Raw genomic sequence first — 14,471 nt, 5'->3', positions numbered from 1 at the left:
TACAGAAGCTACAGCCAGGAGCTAAAGTGTACACAATGCTCTCCCTAGCACCAAAACTGCAGATCAGAATCAGCCATCACTTACTTTCACTGCTGCAGGCATTTATACAATATACTGCTGTATTCCTGTGTGTCACGATGTTACTGTGTGGAGAAAACATTATCTACAGCTATTAGGGGGATATGTATGTGTGTGTCTCTAGTGACGGGCATGTAATTAGCAAATAGCAGCTACAACAGTTATTGTAAAATACTTGCAAAGGCTGCAAGACAAAGGTAGAGAATGAATCTTGTTAATGGGATAGTTTCTGATAGCGGTCACCGACACTTGTTCAGAAATGATAAAATCGGTTATGTGTTACAAGTTAATCTTCCGATATTGCAGGCATGTTATACAGTAAGATCCTGTTAAACATACTGCATCTTGTTACTGTAGATACTATACTGTATCTCATTATTGTAGATACTATACTGTATCTTGTTATTGTAAATCCTATACTGTATCTTGTTATTGTAGATACTATACTGTATCTTGTTACTGTAGATACTATATTGTATCTTGTTATTGTAGATAATATACTGTCTCTGGCTATTTTAGAGAAGTCATAATTCTTTAGAATATTTTCTCAATTTCCTTCTATGGTAGCGAGGTCACTGAGTGTCTCCTTTCTGAACCCAAACAGGTGATGAGGTATTGCTATGAGGCACTGGTTTAATTATCACCACGGCGACAGGATGACTTCACTGTATTATGGGATGCCACTTCCCCTTCTGATCTTTTCTACTGCCATTCTTTTGACACTGACAGGTAAATCGCCCTTAATTTGACAGCCGCGCCATGTGACACCTGCTACCACTCGAACATCAACAATGAGCGTTGTCTAAGTGGCTACTTTTTTTTCATTATCCTCGAGCCGCCCGTAGACGGTAAGAGTGGACGAAGCGGTGAAGAATTGATTGGAGGCAGAATTTTTGCACTTGATAAAATACCCTTTGTCAAGAAAGATTGCAGCATTGCGAAGCCACCGTCCTCTCAAGGGATTGGGCCTTCACCAGACTATAAATGTACTCTGTCAGTTATTGGCGAATAAAGACTGTCCTTCGAATAGTTTATTTAACTTTCGCAGTTTCTGCGGTAGTTGGCAGATGGGCAGACTTGGAAATGAAAAGGATACCACTGGACAGCAAAGCCTGGCATAAACAAGGGCCATCAGAGGTGAAAGCCTTCAGAACAGCCTCATTATACCTAGGGTTAGATTAATATTGGGGCCTTTCTCCCTCTTTCACCTTGGGACCCATCACAATGTTATACAGGTCTCTTAGGCTGCGTTTACACAGGCAGCCCAATTCTGATATTTTTCCCACTAATTGGTCTTGTGACCAATCAGATCAGCTCTAAAAAAAGACTGAGGTGAAAAGATCTGATGTTATTGGTCAAAATACCAATTAGTGGACAAAATATCAGTATTGGGCTGCCTGTGTAAACACAGCCTTAGAACCACAAACATATACTCTAATGATTGGCAAGATTTGCTGATAGACATGTGGGTAGGGTAATAGAAGCCAGGCAAAAGTGTATTTACACATTGTTTTAATGTGAGCTGGGCTCCCACGCATTTGCAGAGCTCCCACATGTAGGATAACACTGATATTGGTTAGGATGGCACTCCTGTGAGAGGTGGTTTGATCATAAGGATGTACATTTTGAGACCCAAGGCCCAAGACTGTTGTGGTGCTTAGGATAGTTGACTGTGAGTAAACATAACAAAAATAAACATTTCAACAGCTATTATTATCTGTAATAAATGATTTTAGGATTACTCCATACCTCCCACATGTTGTTTATCATAATATGTCAACTAAAATGAACTTGACTTTCAGTATAATCACTCAAAAATGTACTTAATCAAAATAAGTATTAATATAGGCCCACTGTGGTATGGCACAAACAGTGATGTCATGTGATGTGCAATGTTGTGGTCTTGCTTGAAAACTGCAATATCATCATGTTGTGTCTCCCATTGAGGATAACGTAGAGGAAAACAACCTCCATAAGCATCTATTGCCTCTGACTGGGGTTATTTTCCTCTGCTAACAACAGGCGCGCCAGAGGACAGCTTTCCATTGTCTTACATCTCACAGGGATCGGAAGAGGACAGGAAGCCATTACAGGGGTGGCTTATGCATATTGTAATAATAATAATCCATTTATTAAATCTACCACATAATCACATTCACAAAGAAGCCTATTACATAAACAGAGGCACTTAGCTAGATGAAAAGCCCTTCTAGTCACTCATGAGTTCTGCAAACACTTACACTGAAGAGAGGGGATAGACATCAACCTCTGTCGACTATCATAAGAGAATCGGTTTGATATCAAATCTCCTTAAATTAGCTCCAAAACTTTTTGACCCTTCAAGTGGGAGTAAGCTTGTACATTTAACATTAGAGATTATCTTAATGAAACATGTGAAATGAGTGCTAGCCCAGAACAACAACATATTTAGTATTCCTTCTAGGGTCTTACTACAGACGGAAGAATCTGAGGAGACGTACTGCTGTCCACAATATTTGAACAATATCTCTCAGAGTTTAGCATAAATCAATTCACAAAATCACGTAAGATGAGTAATGAAACATTAATTGTATAATATTTAAAAAACAAGGGGATAACTCATTTACTTATTGATGATTTCACACGCTCAGTAGATTATACAAAAATATGCATTATCTACCTCTCGTCAAAATGGAGCTGTCAGATATGCAGGCGTTTTTTATCAGTTAGCACAACAACACCGGAGGCTATTTGATGTAATTGAAAGGCTGAATATGTATCATCGTACCCATATCTAGGTAAACTTTATTATGAAAAATCATCTGCACTTACGCATTTGGACATGAGCTCCATCTAAAGCAAAAAATGAAATACACTATGTTCTAGTTTAACTTGAATTAATGAAGGTAATATAATTGACTGAGCCTGATAGCAACTCTATGACCTCATGATAACAGGGTGATGGAGGAGCATGGGTGAGCAGAAGGTCCAGCTTCACTGCAGAGATTTAGAAAATAGATAAATAAGGGAGATATGGAGGATCCGTTAGGGAGATAATGAGCTTATTGTCAATATCATTATATTGATCGTAATGTAGATATTTGGATTAGCAATAACCATTAAAAGATAAGCGTATGTACGTAAGAATACTAAGGCACATGCATAAACTTGTTAAGTTTGTAATATTCTGTCATGTATGTCTTTGAGTGAGAGAGAGACCCTACCAACTAGCTCAGAGGGCCCTCCGTTGTCACGTGTTGCTGACGAAACTCCGAGGGTGACTTCCAGAGAGTGGGAATGGGATCAATAAACCCATCAACTTCAGGACACACTCCTGACTTGAATAATGCAATTCCTGTTACACTTTTAAATAATAAAACCAGCATGAAATTCTAATTACCAAATCCCCCCTGTCGTTTCATATATAATTTGGGAACTATTTCGTCTGTTACATGTCAAATCTCAAAATCAATATTTTGCATAAAACTTAGCAAACTTCAAACATATGGCATTGCGTGCTGGGATAGGACATTGCACTGAGGCCAGCAGGCTTTCTTGTTCAGTCGAAGTGGCTATTTAAGGGTCTAGTTAGCCCCTACACCCTCTATAGTTTTCACTCCCTCAGCTTTGGGACACGTGAATGCGCAAATGGTGGTGGCGTGTGTGAATGTGCAAATGGAGGGCAGAGTGGCGAGGGGAAGGGGTTGATTTGGGACGTAGTCAGAGAGAACATGGTGCAAAAACAGTATATGGAATAGCTACTTTTCATTATTGGGCCAAGTAGATAGTTGGTTCATCGCTAGTTCAAGGACAAATCCCTGTACATTTGTGTGAAAGAACCAGCACACACTAATGCTGCACACTACACTCTCTAACATTGGACTGTGGAAACAAGATAACATAACCTGCTTTCTATTGCTTTCCCTCAATGATATGAATTGACTCACCTTGGAGAGAAAACATAACTGATACCTTATGTAAGTGGGGTTGTCAGCCCTTGCCTGCACTGAGCAACATACACTCAATGGTTTTGGTATTTCGTGACACTTTTAAAACTCTCTGAGGAAGAGGGATCCCCGAACGTAATAAGACAGCATCTGTGCCTTCGTTTTCAATTTCGCCGCCACCAAAGGACCATACTGATCGTGTCTGAAGCTATTGTGCATTCAGATCATCCAGCTCCTTACACAATGCCGCAAGGTTTCACCTCTGAGTTTTAGCACGGCACCTTCTCAGTGTGCCAGACACATAACCAATTCAGCGAGGCTCATAAATACAAATGAATAGCAGTTGAGCTTTTGTTTTTGCTTTGTATCTGTCAGTCTCAAGAGTGAAGGCAATTTTAGTGGAGGAAGATACAGGTAACTGACAAAATAAAGGAAACACCAACATAAAGTGTCTTAATAGAGCGTTGGGTCACCACAAGCCAGAACAGCTTCAATGCACCTTGGCATAGACGCCGCTCCAGAATCTACCACGGGGGTTCAATTAGGCTGAGATCTGGTGACTGAGATGGCCATGGCATATGGTTTACCTTGTTTTTGTGCTCCTAAAACAATTCAGTGACCACTTGTGTCCTGTGGATGGGGGCAATGTCATGCTTTAGCCTGGTAGTCAAAATAATGGCACGCACAACATTTTTATACATGACCCAATTCATGATTGGATGTAAATTGCTTAATTAAGTCAGGAACCAGACATGTGTCGAAGCATCTGCTTTCAATATACTGTATCCCTTATTTACTCACGTGTTTCCATTATTTTGGCAGTTACCTTTATGTTAAATACATTATAAACCCATCCACCTGTGACGGTGAAGATATACACTCAAAGGGCTCTATTCAATCTGTAGTGCTGAAGATACTCTTTAAAGGACGATTGACAATTAAATGCGATGTTCCCACATTTGTGGAGACTGCATTCACGGTAGGCCTAAACGCAGCATTTGTCTTTAACATTTTCAAGCAGATCCTCCGCGATACTTCAGCGATACAAATTGAATCCAGCCCAAAGACTGGCCTTAAATTATATTTACCAACAAAGTCAATGCTCGCTTGAGCTTTTGCTACAACCAAATGAAAATTAAATTGTCGATTCAGATTTGATATTCAGGTTTGAGATGTGAAATGACATTGCTTAGGTGACTCTAGGACTATCCACTGTCTATAACAGTGGATGGGTCTATAAAAGTAGAACATTTGTCTCCATCCACTTCCTTACATCTGAAACACAGGCTTCCAGGGAGGGACATTTTGGGTTTTCTCCATGTTCCATCGAAATGTACAGCTGTGTGTCATCTGCATAGCAGTGAAAGCTAACATTATGTTTCCGAATGACATCACCAAGAGGTAAAATATAAAGTGAAAACAATAGTGGTCCTAAAACGGAGCCTTGAGGAACACCTACATTTACAGTTGATTTGTCAGAGAACAAACCCTCTACAGAGACAAACTGATATCCATCCGACAGATAAGATCTAAACCAGGCCAGAACATGTCCGTGTAGACCAATTTGGGTTACAATCTCTCCAGAAGAATGTTGTGATCGATGGTATCAAAAGCAGCATTAAGGTCTAGGAGCACGAGGACAGATGCAGAGCCTCGGTCTGACGCCATTAAAAGGTAATTTACCACCTTCACAAGTGCAGTCTCAGTGCTATGATGGGGTCTAAAACCAGACTGAAGAATTTTGTATACATTGTTTGTCTTCTTCGACCTGGCCGAGGTATCCTGGAAGGATATTGATCTCATCCCGTCAGTAGAGGACGCCTGGATATTTTTTTTAAATGCCTTCCTCACCATCTTGAATAAGCATGCCCCATTCAAGAAATTTAGAACCAGGAACAGATATAGCCCTTGGTTCTCTCCTGACCTGACTGCCCTTAACCAACAGAAAAACATCCTATGGCGTTCTGCATTAGCATCGAACTGCCCCCGTGATATGCAACTTTTCAGGGAAGCTAGAAACCAATATACACAGGCAGTTAGAAAAGCCAAGGCTAGCTTTTTCAAGCAGAAATTTGCTTCCTGCAACACAAATTCAAAAAAGTTCTGGGACACTGTAATGTCCATGGAGAATAAGAACACCTCCTCCCAGCTTCCAACTGCACTGAAGATAGGAAACACTGTCACCACCGACAAATCCACTATAATTGAGAATTTCAATAAGCATTTTTCTACGGCTGGCCATGCTTTCCACCTGGCTACCCCTACCCCGGTCAACAGCACTGCCCTCCCCTCTGCTACTCGCCCAAGCCTTCCCCATTTCTCTTTCTCCCAAATACAGTCAGCTGATGTTCTGAAAGAGCTGCAAAATCTGGACCCTTACAAATCAGCCGGGCTAGATAATCTGGACCCTTTCTTTCTAAAACTATCTGCTGAAATTGTTGCCACCCCTATTACTAGCCTTTTCAACCTCTCTTTCGTGTCGTCTGAGATTCCCAAAGATTGGAAAGCAGCTGCGGTTATCCCCCTCTTCAAAGGGGGGGACACTCTTGACCCTAACAGCTACAGACCTATATCTATCCTACCTTGCCTTTCTAAGGTCTTCGAAAGCCAAGTCAACAAACAGATTACCGACCATTTCGAATCCCACCATACCTTCTCCGCTATGCAATCTGGTTTCAGAGCTGGTCATGGGTGCACCTCAGCCACGCTCAAGGTCATAAACGATATCTTAAGCGCCATCGATAGGAAACAGTACTGTGCAGCCGTATTCATTGACCTGGCCAAGGCTTTTGACTCTGTCAATCACCACATCCTCATCGGCAGACTCGACAGCCTTGGTTTCTCTAATGATTGCCTCGCCTGGTTCACCAACTACTTCTCTGATCGAGTTCAGTGTGTCAAATCGGAGGGTCTGTTGTCCGGGCCTTTGGCAGTCTCTATGGGGGTGCCACAGGGTTCAATTCTTGGACCGACTCTCTTCTCTGTATACATCAATGATGTCGCTCTTGCTGCTGGTGATTCTCTGATCCACCTCTACGCAGACGACACTATTCTGTATACTTCTGGCCCTTCTTTTGACACTGTGTTAACAACCCTCCAGGCGAGCTTCAATGCCGTACAGCTCTCCTTCCGTGGCCTCCAATTGCTCTTAAATACAAGTAAAACTAAATGCATGCTCTTCAACCGATCGCTGCCTGCACCTGCCCGCCTGTCCAACATCACTACTCTGGACGGCTCTGACTTAGAATATGTGGACAACTACAAATACCTAGGTGTCTGGTTAGACTGTAAACTCTCCTTCCAGACTCACATCAAACATCTCCAATCCAAAGTTAAATCTAGAATTGGCTTCCTATTCCGCAACAAAGCATCCTTCACTCATGCTGCCAAACATACCCTTGTAAAACTGACCATCCTACCAATCCTCGACTTCGGTGATGTCATTTACAAAATAGCCTCCAAAACCCTACTCAATAAATTGGATGCAGTCTATCACAGTGCCATCCGTTTTGTCACCAAAGCCCCATATACTACCCACCACTGCGACCTGTACACTCTCGTTGGCTGGCCCTCGCTTCATACTCGTCGCCAAAGCCACTGGCTCCAGGTCATCTACAAGACCCTGCTAGGTAAAGTCCCCCCTTATCTCAGCTCGCTGGTCACCATAGCAGCACCTACCTGTAGCACGCGCTCCAGCAGGTATATCTCTCTGGTCACCCCCAAAACCAATTCTTCCTTTGGCCGCCTCTCCTTCCAGTTCTCTGCTGCCAATGACTGGAACGAACTACAAAAATCTCTGAAACTGGAAACACTTATCTCCCTCACTAGCTTTAAGCACCAGCTGTCAGAGCAGCTCATAGATTACTGCACCTGTACATAGCCCATCTATAATTTAGCCCAAACAACTACCTCTTTACCTACTGTATTTATTTATTTATTTTGCTCCTTTGCACCCCATTATTTCTGTCTCTACTTTGCGCTTTCTTCCACTGCAAACCAACCATTCCAGTGTTTTTAGTTTTTATTTTACTTGCTGTGTTGTATTTACTTCGCCACCATGGCCTTTTTATATTTTTATTTATTTATACATATATTTGTTTGCCTTCACCTCCCTTATCTCACCTCACTTGCTCACATTGTATATAGACTTATTTTTTTTCACTGTATCATTGACTATATGTTTGTTTTACTCCATGTGTAACTATGTGTTGTTGTATGTGTCGAACTGCTTTGCTTTATCTTGGCCAGGTCGCAATTGTAAATGAGAACGTGTTCTCAATTTGCCTACCTGGTTAAATAAAGGTTAAATAAAAAATAAATAAATTCAGGGAGGCAGTGAGTTGCTGCGCAACAGCTTTTTCAAAATGTTTTGAGAGGAATGGGAGACTCGATATAGGCCGATTAGTTTTTTATATTTTCTGGGTCAAGGTTTGGCTTTTTCAAGAGAGGCTTTATTACTGCCACTTTTAGTGAGTTTGGTACACATCCGGTGGATAGAGAGCCGTTTATTATGTTCAACATAGGAGGGCCAAGCACAGGAAACAGCTCTTCCAATAGTTTAGTTGGAATAGTGTCCAGTATGCAGCTTGAAGGTTTAGAGGCCATGACTATTTTCATAAATGTGTCAAGAGATATAGTATTAAACAACTTGAGTGTCTCCCTTGATCCTAGGTCCTGGCAGTGTTGTGCTGTCTCAGGACAACTGAACTTTAGAGAATTACGCAGATTTAAAGAGGAGTCCGTAATTTGCTTTCTAATTATCTTTTCGTCAAAGATGTTCATTCATTTATCACTGCTGAAGTGAAAGCCATTATCTCTTGGGGAATGCTGCTTTTTAGTTAGCTTTGCGACGGTATCGAAAATAATGTTGGATTGTTCTTATTTTCCTCAATTAAGGTGCTTCTACACCTGCATTACTAGCTGTTTGGGGTTTTAGGCTGGGTGTCTGTACAGCACTTCGAGATATTAGCTGATGTACGAAGGGCTATATAAAATAAAATTGAATTGAATTGAATTGAAACATAAGATGATCGAGCAGCAGTGAGGGCTCTTCGATACTGCACGGTACTGTCTTTCAAAGCTAGTCGGAAGACTTCCAGTTTGGTGTTGCGCCATTTCTGTTCCAATTTTCTGGAAGCTTGCTTCAGGGCTCGGGTAATTTCTGTATACCAGGGAGCTAGTTTCTTATGACAAATGCTTTTTGTTTTTAGGGGTGCGACTGCATTTAGGGTATCACGCAAGGTTAAATTGAGTTCCTCAGTTTGGTGGTTAACTGATTTTTGTACTTGGGTAGGTGGAGGGAGTCTGGAAGGGCATCTAGGATTCTTTGGGTTGTCAGAGACTTTATAGCATGGCTTTGATGATCCTTGGTTGAGGTCTGAGCAGATGATTTGTTGCGATTGCAAACGTAATAAAATGGTGGTCCGGCAGTCCAGGATTATGAGGAAAAACATTAAGATCCACAACATTTATTCCACGGGACAAAACTAGGTCCAGAGTATGTCTGTGGTAGTGAGTAGGTCCGAAGACATGTAGGACAAAACCCACTGAGTCGATGATGGCTCCGAAAGCCTTTTGGAGTGGGTCTGTGGAATTTTCCATGTGAATATTAAAGTCACCAAAAATTATAATATTATCTGCCATGACTACACGATCCGATAGGAATTCAGGGAATTCAGTCAGGAACGCTGTATACGGCCCAGGAGGCCTGTAAACAGTAGCTATAAAAAGTGATTGAGTAGGCTGCATAGATTTCATGACTAGAAGTGGGTGATATGGTCACTAGTGTAACCAGGAGGAGAGGCCTCATTTAACACAGTAAATTCATCAGGCTAAAGCCATTTTTCAGTCAGGCCAATCACATCAAGATTATGATCTGCCTTGGAAGTGAGAGATCTAACATTAAGGAGCTCTATTTTGAGGTGTGAGATATCACAATCTCTTTCAATAATGAAAGGAATGGAGGAGGTCTCTATTCCAGTGAGATTGCTAAGGCGAACACCGCCATGTTGAGTTTTGCCCAACCTAGATTGAGGCACAGACACGGTCTCAATGGGGATATCTGAGCTGACTACACTGACTGTGCTAGTGGCAGACTCCACTAAGCTGGCAGGCTGGCTAACAGCCTCCTGCCTGGCCTGCACCCTATCTCATTGTGGACCTAGGGGTTAGAGCCCTGTCTATGTTCGTAGATAAGATGAGAGCACCCCTCCTGCTAGGATGGAGTCCATCACTCCTCAGCAGGCCAGGTAAATTCCTGTTTGTGGGTGAGTCCCAGGAAGAGGGCCAATTATCTACAAATTCTATCTTTTGGGAGGGGCAGAAAACAGTTTTCAACCAGTTATTGAGTTGTGAGACTCTGCTGTAGAGCTCATCACTCCCCCTAACTGGGAGGGGGCCAGAGACAGTTACTCGATGCCGACACATCTTGCTAGCTGATTTACACGCTGAAGCTATGTTGCGCTTGGTGACCTCTGACTGTTTCAACCTAACATCGTTGGTGCCGACGTAGATAACAATATCCCTATACTCTCTACACTCACCAGTTTTAGTCTTAGCCAGCACCATCTTCAGATTAGCCTTAACGTCGGTAGCCCTGCCCCCTGGTAAAAGGTGTATGATCGCTGGATGATTTGTTTTAAGTCTAATAGTGCGAGTAATGGAGTCGCCAATGACTTGGGTTTTTAATTTGTCAGAGCTAATGGTGGGAGGCTTCGGCGTCTCAGACCCTGTAATGGGAGGAGGATAGACCAGAGAAGGCTTGGCCTATGACCCGTTGCTTAACTTTTTATGGCTGCATCCCGCTACCGGGATCGATATGACAGCAGCCAGAGAAAGTGCAGGGCGTCAAATTCAAACAACAGAAATCTCATAATTAATATTCCTCAAACATACATGTGTCTTATATCATTTTAAAGGTATTCTCATTGTTAATCCCACCAAAGTGTCCGATTTCAAATCACTACAAACGATTATGTTAGGTCACCATCAAACCACAATAAGCACAGCCATTTTTCCAGCGAAAGATAGCAGTCAGAAAAAGCAGAAATAGAGATAAAATGAATCACTAACCTTTGATTATCTTCATCAGATGACACTCATAGGACTTCATGTTACACAATACATGCATGTTTTGTTTGATAAAGTTCATATTTATAAAAAAAAATCGGAGTTTACATTGGCGTGTTACATTCACTAGTTCCAAAAACATCAAGTGATTTTGCATAGCCACATCGTTTCAACAGAAATACTCATCATAAATGTAGATGATAATGCAAGTTGTACACATGGAATTATAGATATACCTCTCCTTAATGCAACCGCTGTGTCAGATTTCAAAAAAACTTTACGGAAAAAGCAAATCATGCAATAATCTGAGACGGAGCTCAGAACAATAGCCAAATTAGCCGCCATGTTGGGGTGAACAGAAACCATAAAATACATAATAAATGTTTCCTTACCTTTGATGAACTTCATCAGAATGCAGAATCCCAGGTCGACAATAAATGCTTGATTTGTTCGATAATGTCCGTTATTTATGTCCAATTAGCTACTTTGGTTTGCGCCTTTGGTAAACAATTCCAAAGTCACAAAGCGCCTCCACTATAACGTGACGAAATGTCCAAAAGTTCCGTAACAGTCAGTAGAAACATGTCAAACGATGTACTGAATCAATCTTTAGAATGTTGTTAACATACATCTTGAATAACGTTCCAACCGGAGAATTAGATTGACTTCAGAAGAGCGGTGGAATGGATGTCCTCCTCATGTGAAGGCGCATGGTGAATGCGTGATCAGCTCTTGGCAGTGATTACTCATGTCTGTCTCCTTCAGCCCCCCTTCACCTTAGAGTCATCAGACAAAGTTCTGTTGACTGTTGACATCTAGTGGAAGCTGTAGGAAGTGAAAACTCATCCATATCTCGCTGTAATTTCATTGAGAGCTTGGTTGAAAATCTGCCACATCAGAAAAAATTCAAACAGGAAGTGGAACTTCTCAGGTTTTTGCCTGCCATATGAGTTCTGTTATACTCACAGACATAATTCAAACAGTTTTAGAAACTTCAGAGTGTTTTCTATCCAATTTGAATAATAATATGCATATATTGGGCACCTCTGTGGGCACCTCTGTGCACCTCTGTGCACCTTTGTGCACCTTTCATCCAAGCTACTCAATACTGCCCCTCCATAAGAAGTTAATGGGGAAAACCGGTTGAGAGTTTCTGTCGGCTGAATGAGCGACGCCGATTGAACATTCCTACAGCATTTCCTTCCAGAAGCCATGAGAAAATCGTCTTGTGCGGGGACTGTGGGACTACTATCTGTACTTATTGGTGGCACAGACGCTGTTTCATCCTTTCCTACACTTAAATTACCCATGCCTAACGATTGCGTCTGAAGCTGGGCTTGCAGCATTGCTATCCTCGCCATAAGGCGATAGTTCTCCTGTATATTATGAGTACAGCGACCGAATTAGAAGGCATAATGTTAATGTTACTACTTAGCTTCGGCTGGTGGAGGTCCTGACGAACCACGTCCAGATAAGGCGTCCGGGGTGAAAAAGTTGAATGAAAAAAGCTCAAGCGAGGGAAAACATTTAAATATAAAACGGTAATTAAAAAATCTAAACTGTAAAGTTGGCAGGTGGCAAAGTAAGGTCAGCAACAAACCTCATATCAGCACGTAAGACAGCAGCACATAAACAAGTCTACAAGTTGTGACCGGAAATAACAGTGGATAGGTCTATAACAGTGGATGGGTCTATAACAGGTCTGTAACCTGTCATTATGTTGTATCTCTCAGTCTCAGTAGTGCAGGCAATTTTAGTGGAGGAATATATGTTAAATACATTATAAACTCATCCACCTGTGCCGTTGAAGATAGACAACCAAAGAATCGTCTTAAAGTTTAGTTACCAACAAAGTAGAAGCTTAGCTGTGTCAACAACAATAAAGTCAGAGAAAAAATGGAACCTAGTTTTGGTTTTTAAGAACTGGATATCCCCTTCCCCAAATGTAATACCTTGGAGATCCATAAAACTGAGTGGGTATTCTGATCCTCTCTGATGCACATTGATATGACACTGTTTTGATATAAGATTGCCTGACAGGGTTTTGCTTTGCACATGGTTAGCTACACATTCAAGACGCTTTGTATTTCAGAATGTGTGGGAAGAGTTGTACGATACACATCTTGTAAGAAAGGAGCCCTGTTGAATGGGACGAGTCAGTTGGCATAAAAATGAGTGTGGCTTTTTCAAGTCTCATTTCCTGAGTCCCTGAGCATTTTAAGTCATCTGTCAAGCACAGTTCACCTGTGTACTTGAGGCGTTGAGTAGAGTCTCTCAACTGAACGTTACTTGGTCTCAAGATGTTGTCATCTTGATGTGACTTTGATCTTTATGAACAAACAAGCTTTTATACGTGTTACTTTTCCATCAACAATGGATGGGAAAAGAGGACTATGATCTCATTTATGAAATGAAAGAAATAAGACAGAAGATGCTGGAATTGTAATTCATTTCCCTGATCCCTGATGTTTGATGTTAATGACTTTCGCGTAATTTGAAATAAATAAACAGTTTTTATTATGACATCTTGAAATCGACAGATAATGGAAAATAATCAACAGGCCAGCAGGCCATGTTTGAAACTTGAATCATTAGCAATAGAACAAAAGAATACATTCTGATTATGTTCAGATGTATATCAAAGGGTATTAAAAGTGTTCCACCCACAGAAGTTGTTTTGTCATTTCAAACCCAAAACGGAGATGTGCAATAAACAAGAATTCGCCTGCCGTTGTACTCAGTCAACGGAAAATGAAAGCCAATTCTTCACATTTCACATCTCAGCTGTGAATTGTATCCAACTCCAGATGATTGGGCCAACGTTACATCAACGTTATACAGTATATTTCCCCTCATGATTTCAGCAATTGATGGAAGATTCTGAAATATTCTACTATTTTTTCAAAGCCAGTTTGTCATTTTTTTATGAAAATCGATTTCCATAAAAACAAACAGTGCAACCTGAGTGGAGTGCAGATGCCGAGCGCTACAAAAAAACATGACAGTATAATGATGAAAGACATCAAGTCCTAATGAAGCATCTGGAATCATCAAATAAGAAGACAAACTGGTGTACTCCTTTCCACCCTCCCTCCCTCTCTGGTGGATGCTTGTCCTTGATGCTTAGCGCCTTGTAAAAAACAATCAGGTTGGATGCCGTGGGAGAGTTACTAATAGTTTATGTGTCGGGGGGCTAGGGTCAGTCTGTTATGTCTGGAGCATTTCTCCTGTCTTATCTGCTGTCCTGTGTGAATTTAAGTATGTACCCTATAATTCTCCCTCTCCCTCCCTCCTGGAGGACCTGAGCCCTGGGACCATGCCTCAGGACTCCTTGCTGTCCCCAGTCCACCTGGTTGTGCTGCTGCTCCAAATTTAACTGTTCTGCCTGCAGCTATGGAA

Source organism: Salvelinus alpinus, chromosome 2 (genome assembly GCF_045679555.1).
Source record: "Salvelinus alpinus chromosome 2, SLU_Salpinus.1, whole genome shotgun sequence".
In the NCBI taxonomy this organism is placed as follows: domain Eukaryota; kingdom Metazoa; phylum Chordata; class Actinopteri; order Salmoniformes; family Salmonidae; genus Salvelinus; species Salvelinus alpinus.
This window is presented reverse-complemented; position numbering follows the sequence as displayed.